Here is an 18,681-nt window from a genome sequence, read left to right on the forward strand (position 1 = left end):
AAGCAGATGTTAATGAGCCTTACCCATCTAGAGACGGCTGTGTGCCACAACACTCCAAAATCTCATTGAGAACTGATCCTGGGCTCCCAGCATTGCAGCACCAACCAGCTGGAGCTCCCCTCCTGGGAGAATGAAGCAGTCAACCCCTCCTCCAAAAAAATCAGCAAAGAGTCAAAGAAACGGGCTGGTTAACAAATAAAAAACAACCCTGGTTTCACACATCAGGCAGCCCAAACCCGAGAAGTCAGCGGCTCAGCAGGAGGTGGGAGCAGAGCCCACAGCCAGCTGCTGCAGGTGCACAGGCCACAGCCGCACCTTCCTGCAATGGATCATCGAGCCCTGCATGGTTCTGTGCAGCACAGTCTGCCAAAATGGGCTGGGCAAGGCAGAAGGAAGTGAAAGGGATGTGCAAGACGTTGCAGTTGTGCTAGAAAAATTACCTCCACGCAGGGGTCCCATTTAACCTGTAAACAGGAGTTTAGTGTATAATGAGTGATCATTAGTATAATAACCTGCATCTTCGCTGCTTCAGCAACGACTCTACAGAATCAGCTCCACAGTTTCTATGAAGGAGAAAGCAGGAACACAGAGCCCCTTCAACCTCCAGATGCGGGACTGGATGTGACCCTCTGCTCAGTTTTGGGAAAAAGTGGCTGGCTTCAGAAGTCAGTATTCCTACATGGTATGAGGCAACACAGCCTGGATACTTTATTCTTATAACTGTCAGCATAGCTCTAAATAATTCTTCCATTTTCTCTTTCAAAGAAGCAAATACATAATTTTATTCTATAAATGCATTGAGAATAGTTAACTATCTGCAAGATTCATTAAGACCACTAATTCCCCAACCAAATTATTTTGATTATATCATTTCCTGAGCATTAAAAAAAAAAAAATTTGAAAATGAGTCCAAAATGATTGGACTCAGACTGCATTATATGCCTAGTTCATTATTTTCTTGCATCATGAATTTATGTTCATGTTATCTTCAGACACTTTGAAGACTGCAAATATTTACCTCAGCTGCATGCGTAATTTGCTTTAGTGGGTTTTTTAAAAATAATTTAACTAAGAATAATTCATTTTCCGTCTAACTTCTGTTAAAACAGCTCACCCAAAATAAATAAATCAGCAAGAAAACAACAGTTCTCTCAGCCTAAATTGGCCCTGTCAAAAGATGCCATGCCATTATTTAGGATGTTCTCCCATAGAGGCTTCTTTATTGAATGTGATCTCCAAAAGCTTTCTGGGATGATTACTGCTTGTAAACGAATGGTGAGCAAGATCCTTCTGGAAATAACATCAGTGAAAGAGCAACATCGAGGCACGAAGAGTAATCCTGTTCATTGCAAGTAGAGGTGGGGTTCACATTTGCTGGTTGTCTTCCTAACCCAACAATCCCGCACTGGAATGGGCAATGGAAAGATAGAACACCCAGCATCCAGGGATATGCAGCATGCATCAACAATCCTTTTGGATGGAAGGAGCACTGGGAAACATGCATACTGATACATTTTTTTTCCCATGCTTATTTATGTTAATAAAGGTGGCATACACTCAAGAGAAGCCCAGTGCAAACATGTGAGGATTTATTTATAACTATTCACATGGCAATTTAATAAATAACAAGGTAATCCTCTTCAGAGTATGCATCTAGGAATTTACTGGAGATTTTAAGGGGAAAAAAAGAGGTATCGTTTAGAATCCTTAAGAAAATTAATTGTGGAAAGTTACAGAAGTCAGACCAAAGCTTTTAAATTAAAGATATTTTCTTGAACTCAGACTCTGAGTTCCTCTGAACCATTACAGACAGACACCATCAAGTGTTTGCCTGCTAAGAAAATTGAAGGAGAGAAGACAGTAAAAGCTGTTCTTACAGCACGTCCTATTTTAAGTCCGCAAGATTAAATTCTCAGAACTTGAAAAACACCAGAGTGAAGGAGTCAAGGTGAGAGTATCAGATTATATATCATCTAGGTCACAATAAGAGGAATATAATCTTGAACATTACAAAAAATATGTAAGAAACATGTTTCCCTGTTTTTATACATAACTTAGAACTACATACGAAAAAAATCAGTTACAACTTATTTCCTGTCTGAGCAACAAAAGATTTTGTTACAGTGTAATAGAGAAGATTGTATCCACTCAGAGCTTTTCTATTAGTATAGTGATAATCATCAATATTCTGTTCTTGCTGGTAACGTGCCTTCACAGCTACAAATAAAACCCTTCAGTAAGCAAATAGCATTTTTGTTCAGTCTGGAATAAACACATCTTGGTTTTACACCCTTCTAAAGATCTAGACAGTGCACTCTTTCCCATACTACTCTGTGTTCTGAAAGTGGGGTCATGCAAAGCTATTTCATGGCAAAACTACAGGATGAATTTGCCTAGCTTGAGTTATAAGACCACAAACATCCTGAAAGGCTCCTTTCAAGGAACATTTCCATTAATTACATTTTCTCACCCTCCTAATGTTTTGTCAGTCAGTTTTGTTGTCCATCCTTTTAGTTTAGGCAAATCTCTCAGAAGACAAACATTTTGACTGTCTCCTTAAAATAAAAATAATGAACTTAGATGAATATTTGTGTGTGACAAGAGAGTCGCTATTTACCTAGTAGCCAGTTAAACTTAACTTTGATTTGTTCTTCTCACAAGCATAATACAGGTATCAGCAATTTGCTATGTTAAGTAATATATTTAATTTTTGCGTTGAACTCCAATTTTAGATATCTGATAAAACAGATTAAGTCTGGAAGAGGAAAACAATATTGTTAAGATGTTGACCACTTCTGCTGCTTCTACTCCATGTATTTAATACAGTACCAAAGTCAGTGCTGCACATCCGAGAATTGTGCAAGATTTAATATAGTTTACTTACACTCTTCATACCTCATCATGCAATTAACTGTAACAATGCCTGCTATTCATCTCAACTTCTGCACCTAATTTACTGTTAGGCATGTCCACTTCAGTACAGCAGGTATAGGATTTTAAAACATTTGATTCCATCCACTAGAAACCTTCTCTTGGCAATGTAATACTTCACCTTACATACCTTTATTTTTGAGTCACAACTGGAGTCATGGTTTGCCTTACTTGGTTGAATGTTTCTATCCAAATCTATCATAAAGGTGAGCAATCTCCCTTCAAACAGGCACGTATAGCTAATACCATAACGATTCTAACTGATACTTGAGATGTATTCTGTAAGTTTAACAGAAAACAAAAACACCTAGAGTGCAATTATGTCAGCTTAACTCTCCAACACAAACATACTGCCAAAATATAGCTTACTGTACATTCTGAATGCGTGCAGAAGTCAAACAGCCCTAGAGCAACTCTACCCGATTAAAAACAATATTTAAGGCAGAGTAATAAAACAAACACCTTGTGGTTTGTGCCACCAACATACTCTTTGCTTTCTGCTTCCCAGAACATATATTTACTGCAAAGTCACCGTTAACTGCAGAAATAAGTGGTTTTGGAGAACTGAAGGAATAAACACAGAGCCCTTGATCCTCGCTGTGACTGGGCAATGTTCAGCGCAACCCAGGGGGTTAGAAGAACAAAGTTGCTTTTGCACAACAGCAACCCAGGGTTGCCTGGGTCCTTGCCACTGGGAGGCAACAGGACAGCCTTGAAAAGAAATGCTGTCCGAGGGCACAGTCAAACTAAACACTGTTCATTGTGTTCTGCAGAATTTAAGGGCTCTCATCATCCAGCTGAACAGTACTTTAATACAACATTTTAAAACACTAGGCTCGGTAGGATTCACTAGGTTTTGGTTGCTTTTTTTTTTTTTTTAAACTGTAGATTCATCCAATTCCATAGAGAATCCACCCTTATACCATCTTTTATATTAATAAATTTATACTATACTTTGCAATCTATTTATTAATCTACCTACGATATATGGTTTAGAGGCTTGTGGTAGCAATGGTATAGGAAGGCAGTTGGACTAGATGATCTTGCAGGTCATTTCCAACCTTGCATTCTATGATTCACTCTTCTTGCTTAAGGAATGGCAGAAGGTTGGAGGCAGTCAGTGATGTCAGCATTGCTCCACAGCTGGTCAGGATCACTGTGGTGGCATAAAATACCACTTTCTTACCACTTTTTGCAATGGCCCAGACTGAAATGGCTTAGGAGCATAACAGTAACTGTTTCATTTCACATACTGAGCACAGTACAAAAATACACTGACAAATCTGGATTACTGAGCTCAAAAATGTCTTATCAGTAAAAGCTGCAAATCTCATTCTGGGCCTACCATAATGCATATTAAGTTATTTTCCAGCCTGATAGTCTATTTTGATGAAAGAACAGACTGATAGAGCTACCTGAAAAACTTGTAAGTAAAATGGAGACTATACAATTTTGTACACTACATCTAATTTGCAAAATGACTGCAAAATGTGAACCAAACAAGATGTTGAAGAACATTGTGCAGGGATTTTTAATTTAACGTGGTTATTATTCTTATAACCTGAAGTGTTCCAATAAAACTGATTATTACTTTAATACTACTTACCTGCTTTTCTGGAGGCTAGAAAGAGGAGTTACTCGCAGAAAGTTAAGAGACATTATTCATAAAATACTAAAAAATTCCTTCAGCTCTGGCAAAAGCCACAGTCTACAGGACAACTGCATTAAGCGTTCAAAAGAGGACCTTCCAGCTACTTCATAACTTCTACTGTGACTTTATATTCCAGAACACGGGAATAAGAGCATAAATTGTAACCCTAATTTATGAATTAAACATAGGCAGCCAGGTATCCCCCACACTTGACAAAGAACTGCATAAACCAAGAGTAAAATCCTTCCAGATGACCTACTTAGTTCATCTCAAAGGTCTGAAGGAAACAATGTGTGTCTATACACTATTGTATATATTGCATATTATTGCATATAGCGCAGATGAAGCACAAATCAAAAATTCACAGCAATTTCAAAGGTATTAACAGACTCACAATCCTGATGTTTCTGCGAATGTAACCACAGTATTATTTAAGTGTGGATGCTTGCATACAGATTTCACTACTAAGTTTCAGACCTGGAGACATTTTCAGCCAGAGTTAAACTATGGCCTGCTGCTTGCAGTGCCTCCCACCAAAAAAAAAATAAGAGCACGGCTTCCCACAAAGCACTGTTCTTTTGCCAAACCTAGTCTATGTCTTTATATACATTTACATCAATACTTTATACCCCCATTTCATGTTTAAATGGAAACTCTGCCTTACAAAGTAGTTTTATTGCTTTATTCAGATCATCACGTCTTTACTACAAGGTAGCAAAGGTCAGCATATTTACAGCCAGGGCAGTACAAGCCTCAGAGTGGAAGCAACAACTGCTGTGGGGCTGCAGGAAGGCACTGAGGTAACACCAATAACCTGCTATGAGAGGAAGGGAAAGCGCATGGCCGCTGCTGCGTCAGATGCAAAACCATCAGCTGGTTGATTTGTTACATAAGTAAAACAGATACATTGATTTTATCTCTGTGATGCTGAAAGTCAGACTCAGACACTGAGTGCCTTCAGGAAGAGCAATGTTTGCCAGGAGAGGTACCCACCTGCTCTGCTCCTAGCTAAGGGAGATCCTATGCTTGACATGGGGTTACAATTTATAAAGATTGATACCCAAAAATGCCTAAGATTCATTTAAGACATATATAGATAATTAGCTATCAAAAAACACTCTTACTGTTACTATTCTGAACATCTTGTCTATAAACTATGGATTAAATATACATATATATGCACAGTAGTAATTAATCTTCCTACAGTTCATCCGTAAGATTTACACTGTGATTGTTTATCACGTTTCTTGTAATGATGCCTTTTGTGAATTCCCTTCATATTTATGAAGGTCTTGTGATCCAATCTCCAACCTATTTAAAAGAAAATGCTTTCTGTGCCATTTCGCACTTGTGGTCGTTTGGAGTTCTATTTCAGCTTCATTAATATTGATGCAACTTGTCTCTCTATTCGTTCTCAGCAGATTCTTTGAAATTAATCTGTAGCATTTGCCATGATTTGTTTCTGTTTTGCACTACGTCCCAAGTCCAGCTCTCCTCTAGTTAATTTTGTTTGCTTTATTTTTATCCACTTGCTATGACTGTTCTACTACTTGTGCCACTGTGGTGTGTCAGTCCTTTATGGGATCCCCGTTTCATCTCTGCCTTTCACTGTGATTTACCATCATTACAGGCCTCTTGAATAAAAATGTAGCCCTTGTTTCTGACAAAGTCCATGTTCCTTTTCTTTTCTTCCTGTGTGATTTTCCATCATTACAGTTCTTAAATTTCTTGAATAATGATATATACTATGAACAAATGGATGGAGCAGTAATGGCTTCATCAGTGTTTTCAAAAATGTACCTGCAGCTTTTAGAGCATATGGTGCTACAGCAGAGGCTGTGCCATGTTTGTCAAAGCATGATTTTTAAAGTGTATTTTGTAGTCTATTGATGACTATGCCACGCTGCATTCATAATTTGCCTTCTTTCCAACATTAGCTGATTCTTAGGATAGCAGCTCTGAAATGATCTTGGAGTTGAGCAAATATAAGCTCTGACCATCTTGAATAAAATGGCAAAAACATAATCACTCAGTTGTGTTTGCAGTAATATCACTGTTTCATAGAAGCAACAGTATTCTTTCCAGACCTTTTTACACGCATTAATGACTTCAGAATCCTTGTTTAAACAAGTCAAGGTTCTAATTTGAAGCAGTGCATCATAATGAACAAATAATTCTAATAAATGCTTGAAAAGTCTATCTGCAAAAACACAAGTAATAAATGTCGTATTCTGTACTTTGGTACCAATTAGTCTATTTGAGTAATGACAAATACCCAATGGAAACCAAAATTGTGAAAATATTTAGGAACCTAAAAAAAAAAAAAAAAGTGTTTGTTGATTTGAACAATGGAAATCTTTAATGTGCCATGATGTAAATGGGGGTAAAAACAGAGATCTAAATATGAAAAAGTATTTTTCACCTTGTTTGATACAAGTGGCATGGTAACCTAGTCCCCAGAGTTCTCCAGAGATTGTAAAGGGGGAAAAACGTTACATACAAAATGCTAACCAAGTACATCGGTGACATTAGCATTCAATTTTTTTTTTTTACATCATCTGTAAATGATATCCATTGGTGCTTTACTTGGCATGACAGACCTGAAGCTCAAAAACTAAGAGAGATCTGGAGTGGCTTGCAAGAAGAGCAAAGCAGGTTTAGTGACTCCAATCAGGACCAGCCAGGAGTCCAGAAATTGCCAGAAAACTCCACAGTGACAAAGCAGAACTGCAGTGGATGCCAGCAGGCTCCATAGCAGTGTAGCCCAAAACGTGCAGCTAAGAACGCTCATATGCCCCTCTCAGCTTACCTTCCAAACAATCGGCCCTAATTCCTCTTTATTTCAGAGTTTTGCACTGGCAAAACTGGTATTTGAAGAACAGAAAAGAAAAAAGGCTCACAGCCTATATTTTAAAAATGCAGTTGAAAATGTAAGAAAACAAATGCCTAAGAATTTTGCTTCAATGCCCCCTATGGTTTACAACAGAAAGGGGAGTCACACCTTTGTTGCTTATTTCACTGGATAAAACCATGAATACTTCTCACTAAAATCTTAGCTAAAGTTAACCATCTTCACAACAGGTATCTGTGATATTTTCCATTTTGACTAATGCCTTCTGCACTACCCCAGAAGTAGTACAGGATACTTTATAAAGGCATCCAACAATCAAGAGAGATGTCCAGCCACAGAAAGTCCACCCCAATACAATCTCAGTACACTTACCCTCAGCATTTTCCTTGTAGGAAGCCAGCAATGATATTCTGCATAGTTTTGAGTTGACATTGTGAGACAACACAGGAGACCTCCCTCGGTTCACTTTTGAGCTCATGGGCCATGTGCTCAAGAGAGCCAGCAACAACAGCATCTGCAGACCTATCTGCCTGCAAGGCAGAGAAAGAAATCCTCTTGACTCAGGCCAGAGGTGATCTTCAATCATTTATTCTGTCTTTTTTTTTTTTTTCCTTCCATTTTGCACTTGGTATATTGCCAGTATCAGACAAGACTGAAATGCTGTTTGGCTCAGGGTTCATTGAGTTTAAGATTCACACTTCCTTTTTAAGAGGTGTACTGCCAAGCACAAAATACCTAAGAACAGCATACAGCAACAAAGGAAATGATGGTTAGCAGTGCTAGCATTAATCTCACTGCTGCAATAACATGAGGAGCTTGGTGACCTTCACAGCCCTGAAACTGAAGAACAGGTACACCTCCTGCCAAAACCACCAGCTGTGTTAGCCACAAAAATATCCTTAATACCAGAGCTGGTAAAGCACTTGATAAGAAGCACATTATCTATTTGTAGAGATGACTCGCAGCCATTTCCACAACCTGTACCTGCAAGGATGAATGACAGAACAGTCAAGAAACAGCATTAGGTTCCCAAACCTGGAAAAGGAATGAGGTAATTAAGAACACGACCTAACCTCTCACCTACACTTGTTACACTTAGCACTTGCTTAAATGTCTTCCACCCAGCTGAGAACCATCAAGCCATTTTAGAAGCAGCCCCAGTAAGGGCTTCTGAGGAACAGACAATGTTAAGGACTTTTTAGTACCTTCAGACCCTGAAAAAGAAAGATCTGGGAAGCTTCTCTAGTGTTTCAGAAAGCTGGAAGATGAGTCAAAAGCATTTAATTCCATAATTACGGGTAATGTTCTGTAGATGAATATAGTTTCTCAGATGTCCTTATCAGATTTCTTTAGAAACAATCCAAAGACCCCAATAGGCTACGAATCAAAACCACTGCCTCAGAGATCTCATGTTTAAGAGAGTAGAGTGAACAAATGTAATCAATATAGAGATGAATTTACAAAGTAAATACTTTCTGGTCTTTCTCAAAGGTCAATTTCATACCAGTATTACCTGGAACACCACCTGAGATGAAATGTTATAAGCGGAGATTTCCTATAAAACAATTTCAAAGTTAGAATCATAGAAAAACCTGAGTTGGAAGGGACTCATAAGGATCATTAAAGCACAACTCCTGGCTCCCCCCAAAAAATCAGACCATATGTCTGAGACCACTGCCCAGACACCTCTTGAACTCTGGCAAGCTCAGTGCCATGACCACTTTCCTGCAGAGCCTGTTCCAGTGCCCGACCCCTCTCTGGTTAAGAAACTTCTTCTGATATCCAACCTGAATTTTCCTTGTCACTACTTCTTTTATTTTTTCTGCTCCTGATCCAATAACTGTGTATGTGCTCAATGTTCAACCACAACACGACTCAAAAAATCCATGAGTCATGAATGCAACTTGAAAATAGTAAGAACACGTAGTATTTGGAAGGCATGAAGAAAAGTAAAACTTTTTGATTTTTGAATTCCAAAGGATGCGATAACTCTTCCTTAGAACTTTCAGCCTTAAACACATTTAATAAGACGTCTGGGTACAGCTCTGAAAGGGATGAGGAAGCTGCATAATGCCAAAGCTGCACGCCTACAATGCAAACCAGGGTACACATAAATCATGCCAAGAGGATTGTAGCCATCCCCTACTATGGGACACACTTCTGAAAGTGTGAGCTACCCTGTGAGCTGCTCAGCAGAGGACTCTGCAAAATATTTGAATGTGGGGAGAATTACAGACAATGATATCTCCAGAGTACAAACACAATCTGTTTTCTTTTGTCATTGCTAACAAAACAAGACACCTCCAGGGTGACGAGCACACAAATCACTAAACCTGAACTTGCCCGGACTCAGCTCTGTGAATCACATACCCTAAGAAGGGTTTGACTGGGAAGCCTTGCCAGTTTGGCCAATGAGCCATCAGATGAAAAAATGATGTTCCAGTGTCTTTCAGACGAGCCTGCTTGGAGTGCAGAACAAGGAGCTGGAACGAGGCCATCTCAGGCTTTGATCCTCCTTCCTGTACCTGATCAGCCCACATGCACAAGTAAAAAGTTATCTGTGCAACTTAAATACTGCACCTGAAATAAAATGTCCTGATTTCAAAAGCCCTAAGTACTATTTCTTGTGGATATTCACTCAAATAATCTGTGATTAAGAAGCTTGAGACTCAAGCTGAGATTAAAAATAATAATCTGAAGAATCAAACACAAAGAAGTCACATTTCTGCTCATAAAATGTTCTATGAAATTCTTCATATCATTATCTCTGTGATGGGGTGAATGACCTCTGAAAAGGAAGTTCTGTTACTAGCTCTGAAGTAAGACTCCAGTCAGTAGATAATAGTTCCCTCACATATCAAGACATTTGCTTACAAGGCCTTTCTTTATCATAAACCTTCAGTTCGCACTTCATCTAGCTTCAACTCTTCTGAAAGAGACTAAATGGAGACTAACTTAAATTTTGTTACCAACAACTGCAAAATAATCCTCACAACACAGTAATACCAGTTTAGGAGTACTCACAATTAAACAATTTGCAAATGTGGGCTAGATATGATCAGCGTAGCTAGATAAATGAGCTCTTTTCTTTGCATTTTTGCTATGTTGATCTGAAGACAGAATCGCTTTAACATCGACATCTATTTTATACTGCACAGCACAGCTAAAGGTACATTCGTATTTTACCCAGTCTGCCTTTTGTTAGATCCCCCATCACTAACAGAACTGCATTTGGTAGGGCTTCCTTAGAATTGGTAGATCAAAGGCAAAAACGCTCACAAAGTCAGGTTTGAGTCCTCTCAGTTGTGTGTATCTCTGCAGCTGTATACTGTTTCCAACCGTTACAAATGAAAATAAACAAATAAACACTTAGGTAAGTAAGTAGGAAATTGGTAAGAATAACAGGTACACCTCACCTACTGGACAATAACAGCGTTACAGCAGCATGCTAAGCGACCACTTGCATATTCGCAGTGTGAATGTATTCGCAGTAAATAGCTATTTCATTTACATATTGTTTCTATGTAGAGAAAAAATATTTGGGGAAAAAAAAATGCTTTCACCTTTTGCTTTTTCCTTTGGCTTGACCCAAAATAGAAATCAAATGTCTGAGTTTTTCTGTTCTGGTGGTTAAAAGATATATCTGCAAATAAGGCCATGTATACAATGCCAGAGCTGGATAGCTTTCTTCCTTTTCATTTAATAAAATAAATACTTGCATGCAAACTTATCTTCTCATCCTAGAGCTAATAGAAAAGGCTAATATATGATTACTATGGGAGTAGATGTGATCCTATCCCAATAGTAATTAGTGTGTAAGGGAGGTGGGATTCTCAAACAAACCCTTAAGTGCAGGCCAGCTCAGTATTTCTTCACATCAGCAAAAGCCCTTTCATTGCAAAGACATCATGCACAGCAGTATTTCACTGCCTACAGACAGAGTAAGCCTTCTTTTGGCCACGTAAAGCTTCTTTTGTCAGCAAAGTTTCAACGCTGAAGATTGTCAAACTGTAGGCACTTCTCAGTTCTGAGGCCCCATGACCAATGTCCATGTGAGCACTGCTCTCCATGATGTTATATCCAACTATTTTCCCCAGGTTTTGGTAGTATCATTCCCACAGCTCTGTCCTGGGCCACTGGGCTGATCCCCCAAACTGCTGTGTGTGGGATACACACATTGGTCACGGGCAGGGCTCTGCATATCCACAACACGTGGACTCTTGCAGAACAAAGTGCTGCTGAAGGAGCATTCTTGTAGCCACAGCATCAGAGGAAAGGCTTTGACACGAGCAGAGACAACAGTTGAACAGATTTTGGCAGGAGAGTTTAACTGACAGTATAACTCTCTCTGCGGCTCAGATACTGGTGTGCTTCCATTCCTGCCCTCCTAGCCATGTGGAACACATACTCTTCTGCCACATGTTAGATCTCATACTTCATATTATTTAAATACCACAGCACTGTGTGTTATTAATCAAAATCTAAATATTTTGGAGCTGTTTGTTAAACAGTTTTCTAGCATCAAAACCTTACAAAATCACGCTCTGAGACACGCAGCTGCCTTGAAGCTCTTCAGGGAGAACTTCAAAGAGTAACCCCTCCACAGAGGTCACCTCACCAGAGTCAGCCCTATAAACACAATGGAACATTTTTTTGTTTTAAAAGTTAGCAAGAACAAAATGCTATGTAATTGTTTTAAATTGTCAGACTATTTAAAAAGTCACGTTAAGATAGTCAAGTTCTATGACAAGACTTGTCTTATAACTTTTGACATGCGTAAGCTATAAAGCATGTCTATTATTAATTTCAGAAATCATTTTGGATACCTACACTGCATTAAACCGTCACATTTGAAGTAATTATTAAGCAAGATTATAGGCCCTGCTCTGGAGTTCAAATAGTGCCCATTTTGAAAGTTCCCTGGGTAGTTAAGAGCAACCTACAATGACTTTGTCGCACTGGACCATGGTATGAAAGCTCTTTTTGTTTCAAGTTTGTCTTCCCAACCCCCTATGCAGCAGGGCAGTGCAAAAGAGATGGTTGCTCTTGGTGCATTTAATACATCTCACTAACATTTTTCACATGGACACGCAAACAACAGGGGGTGTAACAAAGGTGCATGTAGCACCTCTCTCTCAATTTACAAACTGCAGATGTGTTGTCTTCATGAAATGATGTCAGACTGAACAACCCGACTGCAGCAAAAGAAATCCAACAGGCAGTGGTGGGGATGGACATCATTCACATCACCATCATATTGCAGGAGCCTGCAGCAGCGCTTCAGCCTTTTTGTACGTAGGATCAAGGAGAGTTCCCTCAGCCCGTCACAGATCTGCTGCTGAACCAGAAAGAGACCCTTGAGCAGACATGCCGAAGCCGGACCTGCTGCTCTCTTACAAGTGGAAATACATCAGCGTGGGTGTGCTTTTAAACACTTCAGAATGTGAAGAAAATTAATTCAGTTACAGAAATATTTTCAGCTACATATTAGAAGAAAAAAAAAAAAATCTTAACTACATAGGAAGAAATCACTATCCTCTCTGAGTTTTCACAATAGACCTCCAGGATCTGTGATGTTGTATTAAGGACTGCTGCTTCAGGTGACCTGGAATGAGAGGTACCTTCACAAACCACGCAGAAGATGTGCCCTCAAAGCAGGAATGTAACAGAAGCCTTGTTACCAGATAACCAAGTACCGACATCATTTACACTTGTTCAAACCTAGATACCCTCTCCAGAATTTAATTCAAACCTTTCTTGTGAATGCAGATTTCTGGAAGTGAGTATGGAAATCAATACATGATTTAGCAATACCTTTCACTTTTACAGATTTAAAAACGTGTTTTTTGTCTAGTGCAAAGAAACCATGGTCACACGTGCACACACATGGATGTGCACCCCTGCACACCTCTCCAAGAAAAGCAGAATGCTGGTATCAGATGGCCAGTACAACACAATAGACGGTTCAGCACAGAAATAACACAGAGTACATTTTTCTAATTCTCTCATGGATTTTAGTAAATACATTAAAGTAATTCACAGAATCTCTTCTAATTCTATGATGATGGCCTGAAAAACAAGACAGTTTACAATAAAACATGGGTCTGATTGATTACTAAAGGACCCTGACAAAAATGATTAATTTTGATACTCGATCTACTGAATATTTAGTATTGATGAAAATGAAGGACATGCAATTCAGAAACTAAATAAGGATGTCTATTTTGATTTCTAGAGATCCTGTTGAGAAGTGTATAATCAAAGACTATTAGGATGTTATAATCACCAAATAAACAAGAGAGTTAGGCAAAGTAGACCATGATAACAAAACAGAATAAATAGAAGGCTTACCCCTATCCTGGACTCACCCACAAAACACCAGCAGAGCAGATCTCCAAAAGAGATCCTTCTCCACTGCTAGTTAGCTCTTAAATAGGTCTAGGCAGATAGACCTTCCAGCAGCACAGCTGAACTGCCTTCACCTGTGCTCCTCTGGCTGACTCATGGCTCGCCTCAGGTGATCAATCAGAGGTTCAGGCCACGACTCAGCAGTTCCCATACATAGGTTACATGCTTTGAACGTAGAAGAAATGTAACAAGAAAAGATTGTGGTCACACAGCATTCGAAGAGCTGGTACCTCAGTTTCCCTCTCTGGAGACATAGAAAGTATTACACCCATTATACAGAGGGACAGCTCAATCTGATGAACTGATGGGCGATTAAAATGTTTCCAGAAAGAAGATGATGTTAGTAGACAAATTATTAAATATAATATTCTGAACACATTTGTTACTGTCATATGTGAGGATGGCCTGGAAAAGTGCTTAGTTCTTAGTCACGCAAATTACTTGAATCCAAAATAAAACTGTCAGCACTCTGGGGCAGCATCAGTGTTTAAAGAAACCCCTTTCCTCTTGTTTTTTTCCAACTGTTTTACAATGACTTTTCTTTGGCTGTGCCAAACTATTCTCATCTACACCTTTTTACCTGCAGAATTTAGCAAAATCGATACCACAGAATGGTGAAAAAACATACTGGCCTTCTAAGGAATTTGTATCTCTTGCCCCCTTTCCTCCTCCACCTCCTTTTTTTTTGCTAGGTATATGTGTGTTCCTAACAAGCCAAAATCTTGTTATTTGGCACACTGTCACTACTTTAAAGCAGAATCTTTACAATTTGGCCCGATTCAGTTTTATTTGTATGGAAGAAATTCTCCCAAAAGGTACCAAATGCCTTGTCTCATGGCAAATGATTGTCTCTGAATCCCATCCTCACTGACATTTGCTCTTTGAGGATGGGAAAAAAAAACACAACATGTTTTATAAAGCTCAAATTGGCCTTACTAAACAAAACATCTGCTGGACTGGTGAGTGACTTGTGACAGCAGGAGACATCAGCACTGGCCTCACCAATAGAAGTCACTGCAGTTAATGGAGCTATTATGGAAGAATTCTGGCAAGAATATATATATATTTTTTTTCAAACAGAAAAAAAAAATTAAAAGAAGAATATGTTATGTTGTTATGGCAACAGCTATTTGAAAAATACTGTAACAAAAGGCAATTGAGTATCGAACTACCAAGCTGCTAGTTTGACTATTTGGTTTTCCTCTCAAGCAGCTAATTTATAGAGATCCCCCTCCCTCTTCCTTTTACGGCCACAAGTGTGCGTGCACAGGTAAGAGTCCATCTGTAAACAGTTTGTGTCCGCAGCATTTCAGCCCTGGAGCTGCACAACTGCAGGTTTGCCACATTTCTATATTGGACTGGAAGAACATCCAACATTAAATGGGCTGAGTGCCTCACTAACATAGCAATAAAACCACATTTTGTAGCATTTCCAGCCTGTGTTTCTGGCACACAGCAGTATTCTGGGACTCCTGCTACTTTGCAGGACCCTGCTGGTCTCCCTGCAGGTGCTGCATCTCCTCCTTGTATGTACGGTATCACTTCCATGCCCTCTGGAAACCAGCACCTCAGCTGCTGGCAAAATTGGGACGCAAAACACTCAGGGGCCTTGCTAAATTTCCTCCACGCTGCATAATAAAGTTATACACCATAAGTACCACACAGGTATTGTGAACATCATGTTTCTTAACACAGAGGTGAGAACTCGCTTTTCACTTCACTGCTTTCAGCCATTCTGAAGTGCTCAACATCCTGCCTTTGCACTGACTCCCACTCTAATGAGATTAGGCAAGAGGTTTTATCTGACAGGATTACAAACCAGGGGGCAGGACAATAAAGATGTTGGCTTCCAGCTGTTCTGCTGTAACTGAGAATTTTGGAGATGCATCACTTTTTAAATAGACAACTGTCTGTTAGCATCAACACTGAAAAACAATCACGTTCATGTGCAATAAAAGCCCTGAGAAATATTAAAATTAGCAAAAAACCCACAGCTTATTTTGTGTCTGCTTCCTGCAACCATTCAAACTCAGAAATAATGCACTATACAACTCCTACTGACACTCATACATCTCTACGGGACTGAGTTTGGAAACAGAACGCATTTTCAAACTCACCCATACATCCCTTGAGTATTTCAGGCATTCCAGTCAAAGTGATTCTTTAATGTGGGACCTACTTACCACATTTGTTTTACATTAGAAGACGCTGTATAGGTTGTTTACATTTGGAAAAGTCAGTGGAGAGAAATTTCTGTAAGTGTTCTGAGAGAAAGATTGCATCGTTACTGTAGCAAGGACAATTATGGACAGACACAAGTAATGGCTGTTTCAAAAATGTTAGGAGCATTAGTGTGGATAATAGACATCCTTTTCTTATCATTGCCCTTACCAGAGTTTCATTTCCATTGGTGCTGGCTGCCTAGATTGCTTAAGACAGCCGTAGTCTACTCATTTATGTTACGGTAACAAAAAGTTGACTGCCAGGCTGTCCCAGACAGAGTTCATCTGTACAGAGGTCTGAAACTGTGAGGGAATACCTAAATGTCAGACATGTCCAATCACTGGTGCTGCAGCAAATTATCGCCTCTTCCAGGTCAGAAAGGCCAAAATAATTTCCAGCTCTATTTTTCTAAAAGCCATTTTCATTTAATCTGTTCTTTACAAATGGTAAATTTAATGAGAACTTCAGGAATAACTCAAACTAAAATTAAGAAAACCCTTGATATATATGTATTCAATCCAAATGTATTTCAGTAAGCAACAACCTGGCCACTATTGAAATACTTCTCAAGGACTATTGAAATAATAGGCATGTTCACAAAGAAACCTGCTTTCCTTTAAAGTGACTGTATGCATTATTTCAGCTTCTTCTGATAATAGTGCATTTAATGATGAAGCCAAGATGCAATCAATCTTTTTTGTTGGAAGAAAGTGTTGTATGGTACCTGCAGGCTTGTGTTCACCTGGCGGCTCCAATCTTTGCAGTGCCCCAGGTCTGGCCTCACCATTCTGCTCCTGCCAGCACAGGAGGTGGGAGTGGGGCAGGGGGACTCTGGAGCTCTGGCTCAGAAGAGAAGCTGAGCTGTGCTGGACTGAATGGCTGATGTCCTCCACAGTTATGCACACACTGTATCCTTCACAATTGGCTTAAGTGACTTAGGACTGCATTTGTGTTGCCCTCTCTCTTGATTAAAAGCAGCACCTTCTTTGCCTTGACAAGAAGTGTGGAGATCTGTAGAAGTTCACTTGATCACTGTAAGAAGACCAATAACTGAAGGACAACACAACCCAGATGGATAGATAGCGCCTGAAGCAGCACGTGAGGAAACATAAGCTGCTTTTCCACAATAAATGCATAGGGTAAGGCTTGCAGAAAGCACTCTGAGAAAGCAGATATACTTGAAGGAGAGGAAGGCCAGAGCCTCTCCTGAGAAGGCTGGCACAGCGGTGCTCCTGGACCAAGAGCCAAAAACAACACACTGGAGAAGGAAAAAGGCTTAAAAGCACAACAACGGGACACGGATTTCTGCAAGTGGCCTCCACATCTCTCACTCTTCTTCCACAACTTCTCTACAAGAGCTGTAAGGCAGGCAGGACACACCATTGGCTCTGTGTTCTGCTGCTGATGGTGCAGGCTCTAGAAGAAAGACAAGAATAGGGTCCTATGTGACAGACTCAGCAGAAACACCCCCTCTCTTATTACAGCATATTTTATAGAGAAGCGGGAGGAGGGTTTGCATTTCATCTTGTCCGGTATACACGGTAGATGCTGCAGTTGCTAATCCCTTTTTATCAAGAAAAGCAGCAGCTCATGACTAGATTAGCCAGTGAATAGTGTCAGCGCTGTAAGAACAACTTGGAAATCAGACAGTGAAGCAGCTGTACCTTGTGCTGTGCAACAAAAGGGTCATAGCCCTCGACAGGATTGGACACCCTTTCCTTGTTTCTTTTCTTTGTCCCGATATTGATGTGGTGTGTCTACCTCCTGGCAGCAAGTAACATGGTAAAACAGTGATTTCTGATGAGCGTGTTTCAATTTCTGAAGTCCAGAACACAGAAAACAGATTGTTACTGAAGCACCAATGGTATCTGGGATCTTAAATGAATAATGTTCACTTGTGAGATAGCTCAGAAGAGATTTCCACCTGAAGAAAGCCTGTCAGAGTCCTTTTGTCCTGATCAGCAGCACTGCAGTTGTGCAAGTGCCACCTGAGTGCAGCTGTGTGGCCAACTCAGTGAGCCCGTATGGCACATTCCCTCAGGAGCCTGAGTTCACAGGCAGGGACTCTCCCAGCCCTTGGGGCTACAGAGAACAGTCATGTTGCAGCACAAAGAAGCAGAGCAAAAAAGTTTAGCAGAAGTAAGGAAAAGGGGAGAAACAGTTCAGCCCTGCACTAACAGCAAGGCACAGTCCCATTGTTTCTGATGGAAGCTGAACACCCCAGCACCCCTCATTCCAAGAGGCCTTCCCCACATGTGGCTCGCTGCCTCCCGGCAGTTGGCACAGACAGCCCCAAGGCCCACAGGCGCTCCAGTGATGCCACTTGGGTTCAGGGTCTCTGGGCACTGAGGAGGCCACAATGCTCGCTTCGCTCCTCACCTGGTGTGCCTCTGCCTAGCCCTGAGCTTTGTCAAACAAATGGGTAACGAGCTGCTTTCCTCCCTGCGCCACAGACCAGGGCTTACTTGGACAGCAGCAGGAACGCCCTTACTGCCTTCATTCCCTCGAGTATAAGATCAATTCGTCTCTCAGGAAAACAGCCACCCCCCCCCGTGCCAGAGCCCTCGAGCCGCAGCCCCCAGCTGAGAACACGTTGTGGATACCTCGCAGGCCGGAG

This window comes from Tetrao urogallus (assembly GCF_951394365.1).
Source record: "Tetrao urogallus genome assembly, chromosome: 8".
NCBI classification, from domain to species: Eukaryota; Metazoa; Chordata; class Aves; order Galliformes; family Phasianidae; genus Tetrao; species Tetrao urogallus.